Source organism: Tyto alba, unplaced genomic scaffold, assembly GCF_018691265.1.
Source record: "Tyto alba isolate M040663 unplaced genomic scaffold, T.alba_DEE_v4.0 Super-Scaffold_1000006, whole genome shotgun sequence".
NCBI lineage: Eukaryota > Metazoa > Chordata > Aves > Strigiformes > Tytonidae > Tyto > Tyto alba.
In genome coordinates, this window is record NW_024881272.1 from 4,411,496 (window position 1) to 4,426,328 (window position 14,833).

The following is a 14,833-nucleotide window of genomic DNA, read 5'->3' on the forward strand; positions in this document are numbered from 1 at the left end:
TACGAGTGAGCCAGCCAGCGGCACGCGTATGCGCGGGATGCAGCGACGGCGCATACGTCCCCTCCTCCAGCTGTATCTAAAAACCAAGATAGTGCCTTATTCTTCTCTGCTGCACAACCAGCTCCATCTCTGCTCTGCTTTATCCAGCCCGGGGCAGAGGAGAAGAGGTTCTTTGCCAGCTGAAGGGAGGCACAAGCCTTCCCCAGCCCCCAAGTGATGTTTATCAGGATGCCCGTCCTGCTCCTTGCACAGGACCCTCGTGCGCAATGCCCCAGTGACATTAGAAATCCATTTTTCCCAGCTGGATCTTGCTCTGTCATCAGCTCTACGGGATCCCACATGAGGATTTCTTGTCCAGTTATGCTGGGACCCGAAGGGGATGTGCAGGGGCAGGACTGAAAGACAGCACTACTCCTACCTGGGAGACAAAATATGGACTGAGGCCGAAATACAGATAAGTGAGAGTTCACCTGGGACTTAACGGGTATTTTTAAGACCAGATGTAAAAGCCAAGCCCTCGCTATTTACAGTCATTAAATGTTCCCCAGTTCATTCTGCAAAGGGTAGGCACATTAACCTGCTGGCCCGGCCGCCCTCCGCTAACCGCATCCTCATCACACAAATTCCCCTGACATTTGAAACTTCTCTTTTTTCCAAACCCGCTGCCTACTCTCGCTCCCCAAGCCAACATTTCAAGGCTGGGCGTTTGCTTTGTGTCTTTCCTGAGGATCTTATGGTATATATGATGTTACCGAGGAAGAAGAAAAGACCCGTTATCAAAGCACCGGGCATAAGCATGTCTCCATCACAAAGAGATTAATTTTTTGCTCCACTTAATACCCCAACACTGCAGGGAGAAGCCCTCCCTCGGGCAGCGAGGGGCCGGCGGGCAGAGCATCACCTCTGCCAGGGCTCACGGCCGCCTGCTCTGCCTTCGCCACCTTCTCCTGCCAGCTCTCATTTCCATGGAAACCTGCCCTCCTCACTCCTTCCCCTGACTGCACTCCCGCTAATTTAAGGAAACCAGTTGCTTTCTGCTCCCCGAGGAGTTGCCTGGACCGGCTGGAGACATCCCACCGGGGCAGGCAGCGGTGCCCCCGTGCCCGTGGTACCTGGCAGCCCCTGCCCACCACTAACCGTGGTCTGTGCAAAGTTTGGGGTGGGTACATACCCCTATTTCTGCTCTCTGGCAGCTTGGGCAGGGAAAAGCCGGATCCCTCCTTATTTCCGCCCCTTTCATCTCCTCTCCTCCCTCCCGGTCATTTCCACGGCTGTCTCTCCTCTCCCAACCCTCCTTATCTCTCCTCCTTCTGTCCCCCTCGCCAGCTTTGTTTACATCAGTAAAACACTTGTCCAGGTCAAACACAGTTTCCTGATAAACACATTTCCATTGATTGCTGGAAAGAAAAATCCTCCAGAGCAGCAGATTCTTTGCTCTAGGGATCAATAACACCTGAAGATCCCTCTTATCCTGCTCCCAGCCCTCCATCCTGGTGAAGAGGATGTGTTTTGGGAACCCCCTTAGAGTGGAGGCGGGAGGGATCCCCGTCCTGCAGGTACGGGATGGGAGATACAACACCTGAGGCAGATACAAGACATAATGCGCCCGCAAATCCACCTGGGAGACTGAGAGCAGGGCCCGAAGGGCTGACCCCTTTCGTGCTGCACCCACGGGTGACAAACCACCTCCAGCTGCTTCCCCAGGGAAGCGCCCCAGCGCATCGGCACCTGCACCCACGTCCACGCACGCACACCGTCGCATCCCGTTCCTCTTCCCTGGGCTTGCCCAAGCATTCCCAATTCATGTGGAAATCAGGGATGCTCGCACACCGTCGCATCCCGTTCCTCTTCCCTGGGCTTGCCCAAGCATTCCCAGTTCATGTGGAAATCAGGGATGCTCGGGCACTCCGCCGCCGAGCCCCGTGGACGGGGACAGCAGGCGAAGCACCACCGTGCAATGGCTGGAGTCCCGCGGGCCGCTGATGCACTTGTGATGGGGAAGCTCACGCATCGCTACAGCGAGTGATTTAGCCGTAAAGCCGCAATCAATAAAGAGAAATTTAAAGAGATTAAGCTTTCTGCCTCTGCTGCCAACGAGATGTTCCCCATGGGGGTCTCCCCTCCCGGAGGGTGCTGTTGTGGGGCCTCGTGGGTGGCATGTGTGGCCGTGGGTACCCATCGAGACAGCCCTAGGTTGCTGCAGGGTTCACTTGGGAGGTTTGGTTTTGTTTTTCCGGGTTTTTTTTTAGACTAAAAAGGTCAACTGACATGTAACCTACTGTGCAAAACGACGCTTCACCCACCTGTCCGGTGAGTGGTTCACCTCCTCTACAGCAAAACACACACAGGACGATGCTGGGAAGCCTCAGAGCCCAGTGAGCCTTGCCGTTTGATGTGGGGAGAAAACAAGTTAAATTGTAATAATAAATAATTGATGATAAATAATTAGTAAATACATAAAAATGATAAATAATAATTTGGGCTAGGAAGAAACCAGACCGAGTGCTTTGTACGGCCTCCATAAACCGCGGGAATCGTGACCCGAGGGAGCCAGCAGAGCGCTGTGTGGCAGAGCATAAGGAGCTGTAATGAATTCAGAGTTTCCACCAGGCTTTAATAAAGTCCTTCTGCAGAAGCTATTAAGGGAACCAAGATGAGAGGTGAAAGTTTGCTATGGATCAGAAATGGTCTAGACAACCGAGAAAAAGATAAAGCAGCCGAGCAGTGATGAAGGCATCTGATGGGGTGGAGAGCCCGGGACATCTCCTGTGGGGCAGGTGCCCCAGAGAGGGAGCTGACCCACGGCGGGGGGGGGGGGGGGGGCTGCAGGAGGCTGCGCCGTGCCCGTCCTCAGGAGCTGGGCTGGTTTTAAAGCAGAAGCGAAACCTCATTCATCCCCGGTGTGGGCGTTCATTCAAAACAAAAGCTGCCTTTGATGCTGAAGATGCCGATGCCATCTCCTTCCCGACAGCATCCAGCCTGCACATTAAGAACACAGCCCTTAATGCCCACCCCCCCACACCCCAAAAGGCTGCGTTAACCCCGGCTCAGCCTTACCGATGCTGCCAGGCACCCCGCTGCCGGTCAGAGCCCGGGTACCACAGCTCCACCGTGGATTTTCACTCAGCTCCATCCCAATTTTCAACCCGCGTTGGCTCGGGGGGGTGCTGTGGAGCTGCCGGGGCGACATCTCTGCCTCTCCTCAGGGCACCAGCATTGGGTCTACCCCTTGCTGAGAGGGCGAGGATGACCTTTCTCAAAGGCAAAACAAGCCCCTGAGGTATCCAGGAATTGAGGGGGGGGGTGTTGTTACACCCCACCAGGCCCCCCCAGTCCCACCCAGCTTCACGCCTCTGAGCCCCCGGTGTGAGGGCTGCAAACCCCCGGAGCCTCCGAAACCCTGCCCTGCTGGGATGGATTTTTTTTTAATTGGATTGTGACAAACATTTAATACCTAATAGAGCTCACACCGGCACAGTTAATTAAGAAGGTGACTAATCCAATTCACTCGTGGGAGCGCAGGAAGAGAGGAGCGGGAGGAAGGGAGCCTGCGTGCGGGGGGGCAACAGCGGGGAGGGAGCAGGGGATGGGGAAAAATCGGCTCAGCTGCTATCACCCTCCGTTTCATTTTGTGTGCGTACATAAGCGATGAAGAAGGACTTTTCTCCTCCGTTTTCCCCTCGCAAGCGCCAGAGCTGCTGGGTAAATGCTGAGCTGTCTCAGGCTCTGAACGAGCATCACTGGGGTGCCAGCCTGGGGCAGGGTGGAAATCCGTGGCAGGTCAGATGCTGGCAGCTGAAAGCTCTGCCCTAGAGATGTCCGTGGCCTAAACCTTGCTTTTTATTTTAAAACACACCCCCCACACCCCCCCCCCCACTCCTCCCCCCAGCTGGTTTTCCAGCTCTGGATGGGATGCCGAGACCCAGACACCTCAGAGCATCCCCTCTCCGCACAAGACCTCGCTGCAGGGCCAGTCCCAGGCACATCAGGCTGGCAGAGCCAGCTGTGGCAACATCTGTATGCCACTCACTCCCCGTCCCCCCGGAGTTGATAAATAAAACAAGTGGAGTTATTTTGGCCCCGGGAACAGGGCTGTCTCCCGGAGCACAGAGCTGCTCTTTCTCCGTCTCTCCGCGGCGCTGGAGTTCATTGTTATTCCCCAGCGGAGAACAGGACGTGGATTGAGCCGAGGTCCCCATCTGCGCCGGGCAGCTGGAGAGAGACTCTCTTCATATTAGCGCCTAACGGCATCAATAGCGCTTTTAAATGAAGCCCCAGGGGGAAACAAAAGCCCGGAGCGGGGAAGAGCGTGTGGGCGATGCTGGAGAGGGGTGGGGGGGACAGGGACGGAGCCAGGGGAGGAGGGAGGGAGCAGGATGAGCTGGGGAGGAAGACGAGGTGGGGAAAACAGACATGAAGCAGCTCCGTATAAACCATGTTTCCTACTGAAAACAGGGCAGCTGGAGGACCTCGGGATGCAGGCGGCAGTGCCACGAGTGCCGGGTACCAGGGATGCCGGTCACGTCGCCTGCCCCCAGCTCGGCCCTTGCCCACCGCCTCTTCCCCAGCGGGGAAGCGCCCTGCACCTTCACCAGTGCCCCCTGCAACTCGTCTTTGTTATGCAAGGCTGGGGAAAGGAGATGATGCTTTAGCAAAATGACAAGCCTGTGGGTTAAAACTGGGGAGGGAAAAAGAAAAAAAAAAAACTCAACCCAAAGGAAAACCAACTACCCTCTGCCAGCACCGACGGGCAGGACTGAAAGCAGCCGCTGGCACCCCGACTGTCATCCTGGGGTGCACGGGGCGATGGGTGCACGTCAGCCAGAGGCGGGGAGGAGGAGATGATGGCATTGAGTAATTAGTGAGGAATTACACGGAGGGTTCATCCCTCCTGCAGCCAGGAGTGAAGAGTCCCCCTGGGGCGCTCCTGCATCATCCCCCCTTGCAGGAAATAATTACTTAAGTTAAAATTATTTACTAAATGAGGCAATTCTCAGCGTGCTATCTCGGAGCTGTTTGCCCGGTTTACTTTGTTACTAGTGCTACATAATAAATTAACTGTGTAATTAAAGATAAGTTTAATGCTGATGCTTTGCAGAGGGATTTTCTTTTAAGTCTCCGTGCGAGTACAAGCATCCCTTCTGAAAACACACGCACGTGGGTGTCGCACGAGGAGGGGTCAAATCCTGCGCCGTGGCTGCAGGCGGAGACAGGCAGGGCCCCAACCCCCCCCGGAGAAATGTTGGGTCCCATCAGTGCTAGCGTGTCCCCTTGGGGAGCGCCCCCCTCGCCCCCCCCAAAGGACAACAACCCGATCGAACCAAATCAATCTGCATTTTAATTACCGCCCGTGCTCTCGCCACGGGGACGCTGAGCTGTCTGCAGTGTGAGCTCGGCCGCCGGCAGCCGAAATTGCCGCCGGTGGAGCTCCCCGCCTGTCTCCCACGTTATTTAGTGGGGACATGGATGGGCTCCATCAACAGGACCTGTTCCCGGATGCGCTGCTTGGCAAGGTGAGGCTGCAAAACCCCGCGGGGGTTAGAGGACTCACCCACCAGAAAAATATGGAAAACAAAAACTGCACTTTAGGAATCCACGTTTTCAGCGATTTCTGCTGACTGACACGATTTCAGCCGAAGCGAAGGAAGCCAGCTCGAGAATGGCTCGAGAGCTTCTCCAGGAAACATTCCCCTGTTGGCGATGATGCTCTAGGACTGCAGTGGTGGGATTTGAGCCCCAAGGGCGGGGACCACGAGGGGCTGCGTGACCCAGGGCACGCTCAGCTCCTCCTGCTAGCTCACCCATCCTCGGGGATCACCTCCCCGGCCAGCCGTGAGCTTGGAAAGCCAAAGGCCAGCCTTTCCCCCCGCCAGCCATTGGCGGGGGCAGCCGTCCCTGCCTGCGCCCGCGGGCAGCCCAGCATGGTCCAAACGCATCGGTATCGACTCGACAATCAATTTTCAAATCCCAGGCAGCCGGGCCAAGGAAGAGTAATTACGCTGGCCAGCCATGTGCTCCAGCTAATGCAAACGGAGCAGCTTTCCCCGGGGACGTTGCTTCGCATCCCATGATGGAGGGCTCTGAAATGGAAAGCGGTGCCGGGCGGGCAGAGTTAAGGCCGTTTCCCTTCCTCCGGGGAGGATATTTGCACATCAGAGGGAGAGCCAGCACGCACTGGAGCATCTCTGCTCCCCAGGCACCTCTCCAGCCCCATCCACAGACCTCAGCCCCACGCGATCCCAAGTGGGATCTTCTCCCCAAACAAGTGAGAGGAAGAAGAGGGAGATCCCCTGGGGGTGAAGGACAGAAAGCTGAAATAATTTCTCCCTCCCACGATGTCTCTCGTGAGCAGAGGGGAAGGAGAGAGACATCCCTCATCTCTGCCAGACCCCTCCCCTGGAGAACAGCCGTTACCAAAGGACTTTTCTATACTTGTAGTAGCTACATGCACTTCATTTCCCCAAAGTGTGGGTGATTTTGAGATCTCCTCCAAAAGGAGAAGGAGTTGCAGGTGGGCCAAGGGAAGCAAGGCGAGTTAGCAACATCCCGCACCCACCCAGATACCGATTAAACACCCCTGAATAATTCCTCTTACAACAACCCACACGACCACACGCTAGCAGGAGGCTTCAAATCTCGTCCTCCCATGGTGGCTTGCTGTGGAGGACAAGCGCTGGGGCTCTGCCGGCCCTGGGAGAAGAGATGGGGGAGCAGAAATGCCTGCCAAAAAGCCCTTATTTAGCAAAAAAGCCAAGAAAGGGGCAGGGAGAAGGCAGTAGGTGGTAGCTAGGATGGGTCCTAGCTTGTCCTGGGACACGCTGCCCCCAAAACCTGAGAGCTTTTAGAAGAAAAATGTTCAGATGAAGATCTCTGCTACCAGATCTCCTAGAGACAAGGGCTTCAGCGAGCCCATGCTGCCTCTGCTGTCCTTTTGCTGGGGGTTTTGGGGGGTCCTGGACCCCTTCTCACTCCCGGCCACCCGAGGGAGCATGGGGGGAGAGAGAATTTAGTGTCCCTGGGATTTCCGCCCGGCTGGCAAAGCTGTCAGCAACTGGCCATGGGGTATCAACACCCAAACCCATGAGGGTTGCCAGCATGGGGAGGAGGAGAGGGGACGTGTGACATCCCACAGACGTGACACCTCCTCCCGCCCTGTGTTTTCCCAAAGCTCTGCCGACTCGGAAGCTTATGTGCCGGCAGGACGAGCTCACCACGCTGGCTGATTAAAGCTGAATTAATTAATTACTGAAGGTGGCTGGTTGAAGCCGGGAAACATAAGCAAGGCAGCTGCTGGCTTCGCTGCCTGCACCTTGCCAGTGCTGCTGCCCTGCGGATGGTCTACCGGGGAGAAGCGTGCCAGCTTATGGAAATACAAGGCTCTGACATTGCAAAGCATCAAGGAAAATAGAGGGGAGGAAAAAAAAAAAAAAAGGACCAAAACAATTACCTGGGGCTCATCAAGAAGCTGCCAGGAGAGATTGCGATGGGTAATTAAAAAGGGAAAATAAAATCAAGCTCCGAGATGAGGATGGCAATCTGGGGAGACTAGGAAGGCGCAGGAGGAGAGGGTGTCCCAGCACCCTGCGGCAGCCCGTGGGTGGGAGGTTTGCTGCTGGGATTTTGGCAAGGAAGGATGCTCCTTTGAATATTAATTCAGTCGGAAAACTCCCCGAGCAGGTCCAGAGGCCAGGAGGCAGGTGGGGACGTGATGTCTCAACAGGCAGCACCGAGCCGGCTGCCAGCTCCAGCTGCCCGTGCCTGGGCTGGATCAGTCCCACTACTCCAAACTTTGGGGGCTATTTTAGGGAATACCACCATCAATTAATTAGTTCAGGGATGCTGCTGCCCCAGTGGGAAGGGGCTCGCTTGCCCATGCTCTGACCCCCCCTCCTTCGGCCAGGGAATAGCAGGGAGGGATGGAGGGGGGAGGCCCTTTCAAGCCCCATGACACTCCGTTGAAGCAGCTCCTCTCGAGGGCTGTGGGAGCCGGGGCAGCCCATGGGGACAACCTTTAACTAAAGGTCAGCTAAAACGGGGTTGGGCACCCTGGGATTCATTTCAGGCACACCTGTAAGGAAGCTTCGACCTGCCTTGTGAGACATGTGAGAGAGCACAGGGGGGGAAAATCGTTTCCAGACCAAGGGATGGACCAAATTTACTTTCTACTTTAGTTTTTTATTTCCTATCCTTATCCCTCCTTATTTCCTTATTTTATTTCTTGCACGGCAAAGGTGACATCAGGCTAAGAGCAGAGATGTGGGCTAGGGGAGACTGGGAACTAATCACAGAGCAGGTCCCACTGAGACCTTGAGCTTCAAGCACTTCATGCCATCAAACTTAGCAGCCACCAGTAGTAGCTCCAGCCAGCAAACTGGGCATGTTTAGAGACCAGTTCCAGAGAGCTGGCAGGATCCAAGAGGTCTCAGGCTTTGCCCTCGCTGGGGTTTTCACTCTGGCCTGGCCGTAGGGTGCTGCTACCCCAGCTGGGACCATCCTACGGGGAGAAGCAGCATCTAACAACATTGACATTTTGTTTCTCATTACAGGCGCAATTAAAAGGAGGGAGGATTACAGGCGATGGCTGTGTCGTGTCCCTGTCCCCCAGCTGCCGCACGCTGCCTCTATCTCTTCTGCTTGGGCAGTTCCGTCGATGGATCGACTTCTTCCCCCGCCTAATTTATGGCTCCTTTATGTTTGTTTATATAATATGGTTAAACATCTACTTTACACCCTGCACGCTTGCACTCGCTAATTAGCATTTTTCTCGGCTTTTATTGCATTCGCTACGTGCTCTGGCAAGACGAAGGGGAGCAGGGAGAGGGCTGGGAGCCCCAGAGACACCCTGTGCCCGGGGCAGGAGCCGCAGCTCCCGGCCTACCCCAGCCCAGCAGGTTTGGGTTCCTGTCCCCCCCCCCCAGCCCCGAGCTGTGGGCAGCCAGAGATGTGGTTGTGTTCTCCCCTGGGAATTATTTCTGCCTCCTGACATGGTGCTTGAGCTGATCTGAGGGGGACTGGGGAGCCTGGAGCATCCCTGTCGGGGCACCAGCAAGAGCTCCGTGTGTCCCCCCACCATGGCTGCTACCCTGCAGTGACAAACCATCCCCGCAGCCTTCTGTCCTCACCCTACTGATGCTCCAAGCCACCTGCTGAGTCCCTGTGAGTGGGTTTGGGGTGCAGGGCCGGGCAGAGAGTTCCCCAGGGTGGGTGGCTTGAGCCCTGCTGTACCCCATGAGCAGCCCTGCAGACAAGGGGAACCCAGCCCGTTCCTGCCCACAGAGCCACCTCCACTCACCAGGAGCTGAGCCCAGAGGAAACCCCAACCTCAGCCCAGAACAGACCTTCTCCTCAGCCTTGGTTTGGCAGGATTTACAGCCAAATCCCCCTCCTCTCCCCAAATACAGCACCAGCACGATCAGCCCTGGCAACCAGCACTGTATCTTCCAGTCCTGGCAGTATGGATCTGCACACGGATCCATACCACCACGGGGCCCAGCTCTGTCCTGTGCCCCCAGTAAAAGCCCCAGCAGCCAAGGAGTCACCACCTCTTGCTGCCCAGGTACCCCGGGGGGGACCTGCTCCTCCCAGCAGGCTAGCGGGGCCGGCGATGCTCCATGGCCCCTCTCTCCCACCGAGCCTCCCTGTCCAGCACCCTGTCCTGGGGGGTTCGCACCCCATCGCTGTGAGCACAGACCTCAGAGTCACATCAACAGCCGGGCTCATGCTCCACCAAAGCGGCAGGAAAATCCTCCTGTGACCCCTCTGCCTGCCGGCCCGGCCTCCTCCCCCCTGCCCGTTCCCCGCGCCTCAGTTCCCCTGCCTGCAGACACCCGGCCCACGGGGATGTGGCTGGCAGAAAGTGACTCCCCCCAAAACTGGCCCTTCCTTGAGACCCCCAAGGCAAGAGGGGTCTCAAGGAAGAGAAGCGAGCTTACAGCAGCGAGGCGTTCCCCATTTCCAGCCAGGAGGGCAGGATACCGGGATGCTTCTCTCCCCCCTTGGCTCCGCAGCGCCTTGGCAAACCCTTTGCCTCTCCAAGAAGCATCCCAGCACCGGGCTCAGCCTCCTCCTCTCCGGACAGATGGGTTCTGCCAGAAGCTGTAACAGGTAACAGCTAACGAAGCACGTCTAATTAACACGTGCCTCAGAGACACCCTCACGGCCCCTTCCTCCAGCTGCTCGGCCGATGCTCGGCTCAGCAGTGACCTGGCCAAACGAGCGCTCCGCTCCCCAGCTTTCCAAATCGCAGCTCAGCGCAGGCTCAGGGAGCATCTTTCAGCCCAAAGCTCTCAGATGGCCCCTTCCAGGGGTCAACCTCTCCTAGAGAAAAGCACCAGTCGCTGCCCGTAAGGTATTCCTGAGCGGGCAGGAGAGGAGGCAGTAATCCCGTTCAAACTTTGGTGAATTGAAAGCAGAAAGCTGGGGTTAAGGCTCAGCAGGGAGCCTGGGGTGTGTGTGTGTGTGTGTGTGTGTGTGTGTGTGTGTGTGTCTTCGCATCCACCAGCGGCATCCGCGGGCAGGCGGCAGCCGGGAGCGGGAGGGAAGAGGCTGCGCAGGGTTGTTTCCAGCCTGGAGTTAGGGCTGGAAGCTGCTCCCCAGCGCGGGCCTGCGGGGAACGCGGCTGCGCCCAGCGCTTGGCAGAGGGGAGCCGGGAGGAGGAGGATGGAGGGGACGGGGTGAGAAGGCGAGATGAAGCACGGGCTTGATGGGGAGAGGGTGTGAATGAGACACCCCCCCCCCACCCCCCAACCCCCCCTCAAGCACTGCCTGCGAGTATGCAGCAAGAAACCGCCTCCCCTCCCCGAACTGTCTCCTCTCTCCGTATGACGCAGGTGCCAAGAGCCAAATTTCTTGAACCTCATTCCAGCAACAAAAGGAACTTGCAGAAAGTGCACGCAGCCTTTGCTCCCCCCGCCCCAAATAAAACAACCCCACCACACACTTCCCTGCACAGCCCCCCGAGGCCGCTCCGGGGAGACGCAGCACCGCGGCGGGGGGGGGGGGGGGGGGGGGGAACCGCGGGTCCCTTCCCTCCGCGCCCAACTCCGCGCCTGGCTGCGCGGCCGCGGGGGTGGAGAGAGGGGGCCGCGCACAAGCACCCGGAGCACAGACGGCCGGGGGCCGGGGCGGGCGCGGCCGCCCGCGGGGCCGGGACGCGCGGGGGAGCGGAGCGCGGCCACCCGCGGAGCGCGGAGCCTGGAGGGGCGGAGAAGAGGGAGCGCGGAAATGCGGAGCGCGGAGCTGAGAGCCCGGGGCGCGGAAATGCAGAGCGCGGGGCGCGGAGCTCAGAGACCGGAGCGCGGAAAGGCAAAGCGCGGAGAGCGGGGCGCGGAGCTCAGAACCCGGAGCGCGGAACTCAGAGCCCGGAGCGCGGAGTCCGGAGCTCAGAGCGCGGAGCCGGGAGCTCAGAGAGCGGAGCCGGGAGCTCAGAGAGCGGAGCCGGGAGCTCAGAGCGCGGAGCCGGGAGCTCAGAGCGCGGAAAGCGGAGCCCCGACCCGGGATCCCGAAGCGCGGAACGCGGAGCCCCCACCCGGGAGCCCGAAGCGCGGAACGCGGAGCCCCCACCCGGGAGCCCAGAACGCGGAACGCGGAGCCCCGACCCGGGAGCCCGAAGCGCGGAACGCGGATCACCGGAGCGCGGAGCTCAGAGCCCGGAGCGCGGATCCCGGAGCGCGGAGCTGTCCGCGGTGCTGAGGACACTCACCGGGCCGGGCCGGGCCGGCGCCTCCTGCCGCCGCCGCGGAGGGACGCGGGGCGGCCGCGCTGCGCTGCGCGGGGTCCCCGGGCTCGGCCTGGCGCCGGCAGCCCCGCTGGCTGCTGCGGCGGCGAGAGGCGACCCCGGCACTGCCTCGCTGCCGCTCCCTCCCCTGCTTAAATTTCAGCAGCTTGGTGGGTTTTATTTATTTTTTTTTTTTTCCCCTTGTTTTATTATTTTTTTTTTTTTTTTTTTTTTTTTTTTCCCCCCCTCTCCTCCCGCCGCTCCCCGCTCCGGGCTCTCCCCGCACGCAGCCACCTAGTGGGCACAGGCGGGAGGAAAATCCCACCCGCAAACCCACGCGGCACCACCGCATCGCCTCCCACCCCACCCACCCACCCACCCCCCCCCCGGCCCGCCCCGCCGCCCACGGGCTGCCCCGCGGGGCTCCCCCCCGCCGCCTCGCCACGGCCACGCACCTCCCGCCGCCGGGCACCCACGGAGCGAAGAGAGTGAAAAAGATTGGAGAGGGGGTGGCGGGGGAAAAGGAGCCACGCAACAAAATGGGATGTGAAAAAAGAAGTGAGGGACAAATGAGTTTGGCCTCAGCCTTACTGCCACGAAGATGCTGGGGGGGCTGGAGCAGCTCCCCTGGGAGGCCGGGCTGAGAGAGTTGGGGGGGTTCAGCCTGGAGAAGAGAAGGCTCCGGGGAGCCCTTCGAGCGGCCTCCCAGGGCTTAAAGGGGGGACAGGGAAGGTGGGGAGGGACTCTGGGTCAGGGGGTGGGGGTAGGATGAGGGGTGATGGTTTTAAACTGGCAGAGGGCAGATTTAGGTGAGATCTAAGGCAGAAATTGTTCCCTGTGCGGGGGGTGAGGCGCTGGCCCAGGGTGCCCAGAGCAGCTGTGGCTGCCCCCTCCCTGGAAGGGTTCAAGGCCAGGTTGGACGGGGCTGGGAGCCCCCTGGGCTGGGGGAAGGGGGCCCTGCCCGGGGCAGGGGGGTGGGACTAGATTTAAGGTCCCTTCCAACCCAAACCATTCCATCATTCCGTAACCCCAGACAACAAAGTTTGGGTCTTGCCCCACTTCCAAAGGTTAATTAACAGCCACTGGCTGGGGTGGGAGGATTTCCCATCCAGCTGGGAGGTTGGGGCATCACTTTGTACACCACTGTCTTGTCAGGGGGGATGAGGACCCTCCTCACTCCGGTCCCTCTTTGAGGGTCACACCCAGCTCCAAGCAGGATGGAGAAAGAGAGCCAGGTTGCATTATATGTTGCCTCCAACCAGCCGTCAGACCTCGGGGAAGTGGAAGGATAAATGCTCAAGCTGGCGTTAGGTATTTTTACACCCATCCTTACTTAACTTGGTTAAAAAGACCCGAGTTCAGCACTCCCTGCTGCTTCTGTGCAGCCAGAGACCGGCCTCACCAAGAACATGAGAAACAAGCCTCCGTCCCCAGTGGTCGCTGCCTCAAACACAGCCAGGAGAAATTTTCAATCAAATTCTCTCCTTGCAGGTTGAGAGCCAGTGAAGCCATTTGTGAATTCCTGACAAATTCACCCAATTACCATCACTCAGCCAAAATAATGCAGGAAAGATGCTGAAGAGGCTGTAATGTTATATTGTAGCATATTTGGAGCGTTCTAATTCCTTTTAACATCAGAATGTACCTAAATATTCAAAGTAATAAGCCTCCAAAAGCTTTTTGCTCAACAGCAAGTAGTGTTGTTAATGGTAGAAGTTTGTTTCTTTTCCAGCTGAGCTGGTGAACTAAACTTGAAAAGAGCAATTCAGTTGAATTCTGCATACAGCTTTAGACACAGTTTCCAGAGGTGGCTCAAACATTTTCCTGGCCAGCTGTTCCATCAGCTCAGACTCCTGTCCTGGTAAGTTAAACCAGACCTTCCTTAGCCACAGTAACAAGGTGGCCCTAAAAGTATCCGTGACGCCAGAGGTATGGTTTCATTTCCCATTTTCCCCACATCCCTTTGGGTAAATTGCCTAATCTACTTCCTACCTTCATAAAATGGGAGCTCACTGAGAGATGTGAAGCCCATTAATAACAATGAGAAGCTTTAGCTCTGTGAATAAGTGCCCACTTAGATGTGTAGAGAGCCATATACCTGTACCTATGTGCACAGACACCCTACGTGGAGTGAAACCCACAGCTCTGAGGGAATAGGGAGTGATTTTTGGTGGCCTCAGACACCAGAGCTAACTAAACCCGGTTGACCAACACCCAATGGGTGCCACCAGTGAGGTGGCATGCAACTTTCTTGTCTATAATGTGAAAGCTCAAGTTGGAAATGAGGTACTTCAACTGCAAGAAAACTCCGTCTTTGGTTTTACCCATGTCCCAGCAAGACAGAAACCATGTTGCTTGGACCATGCCGATGGCAAAAAAACCCCAAGAAGCCATATGCAAACAATAGATTGAATAGCTGATGCTCTCCTTTGCCTTCCTACCATGATGGCAAGCTTACAAGTCAACATCAAGGGCAACGTCCCCAAAAGTCATGGTGTTTTGACCATGGCCATGCATGAAAGAGAGGTTTCTGGTGTAAAACCGATGCGCTTTAATTTATGTGGTAGTGAAGGTGCAAGGAAAAACCAGGGCCAAGCAGGGCCCAAAGCTGTCACCCACTGCCTGCCTAAGAAGAACCTTCATGAAACCCATGGTGAAGCTGAGAAGTGACACACAAAATCCGTCACTCTTAGAGGTGCTTTAGAGCAAAATACACCCCCAAAATGAGAAACGCTCTTGTTTTGTAGCCAACACAAGACCTTTTCCAGTGGACACCTCTGGACGGGAGAGTGTGTGGCTTGCACAAGGTATAGATGGTCTGAAACGGGGACCGCTCTGGGGGAAAATAGCAATCTTCATTTAGAGGAAGTCTTTGGGGAGATAATTTCAAATCCCTTTTCCTCCTCCATTTTGCTCGTGCTGTTTCCCACTCTTTGGGGCTCTGGGGCCATAACCATCCATGTTGCCTGGGCACCCTCACACTTCCCGAGCCTGCCTTGCTGATGCCAGCGGGAATCGAGATTCAGCTGGACACCCCAGGGGTGTCCATCCCTGCAATAACACGGGGCGTTAGGGAAAAGCATCTTCCAGCAAACAAGACTTTCTGGAGTGGCCTGA

The 14,833-nt window shown here is 57.3% G+C and overlaps 1 protein-coding gene across 1 annotated transcript in view; it reads right to left on the reverse strand.

The window, feature by feature from the left end:
- Positions 1-11,953, reverse strand: part of TNR (tenascin R) — an 81,819-nt gene extending 69,866 nt beyond the window's left edge. The window contains 1 exon segment of the mRNA XM_042804970.1: positions 11,702-11,953. The gene's annotated coding sequence lies outside the window, so the exon portion shown is untranslated.
- Positions 11,954-14,833: the final 2,880 nt, after the last annotated feature.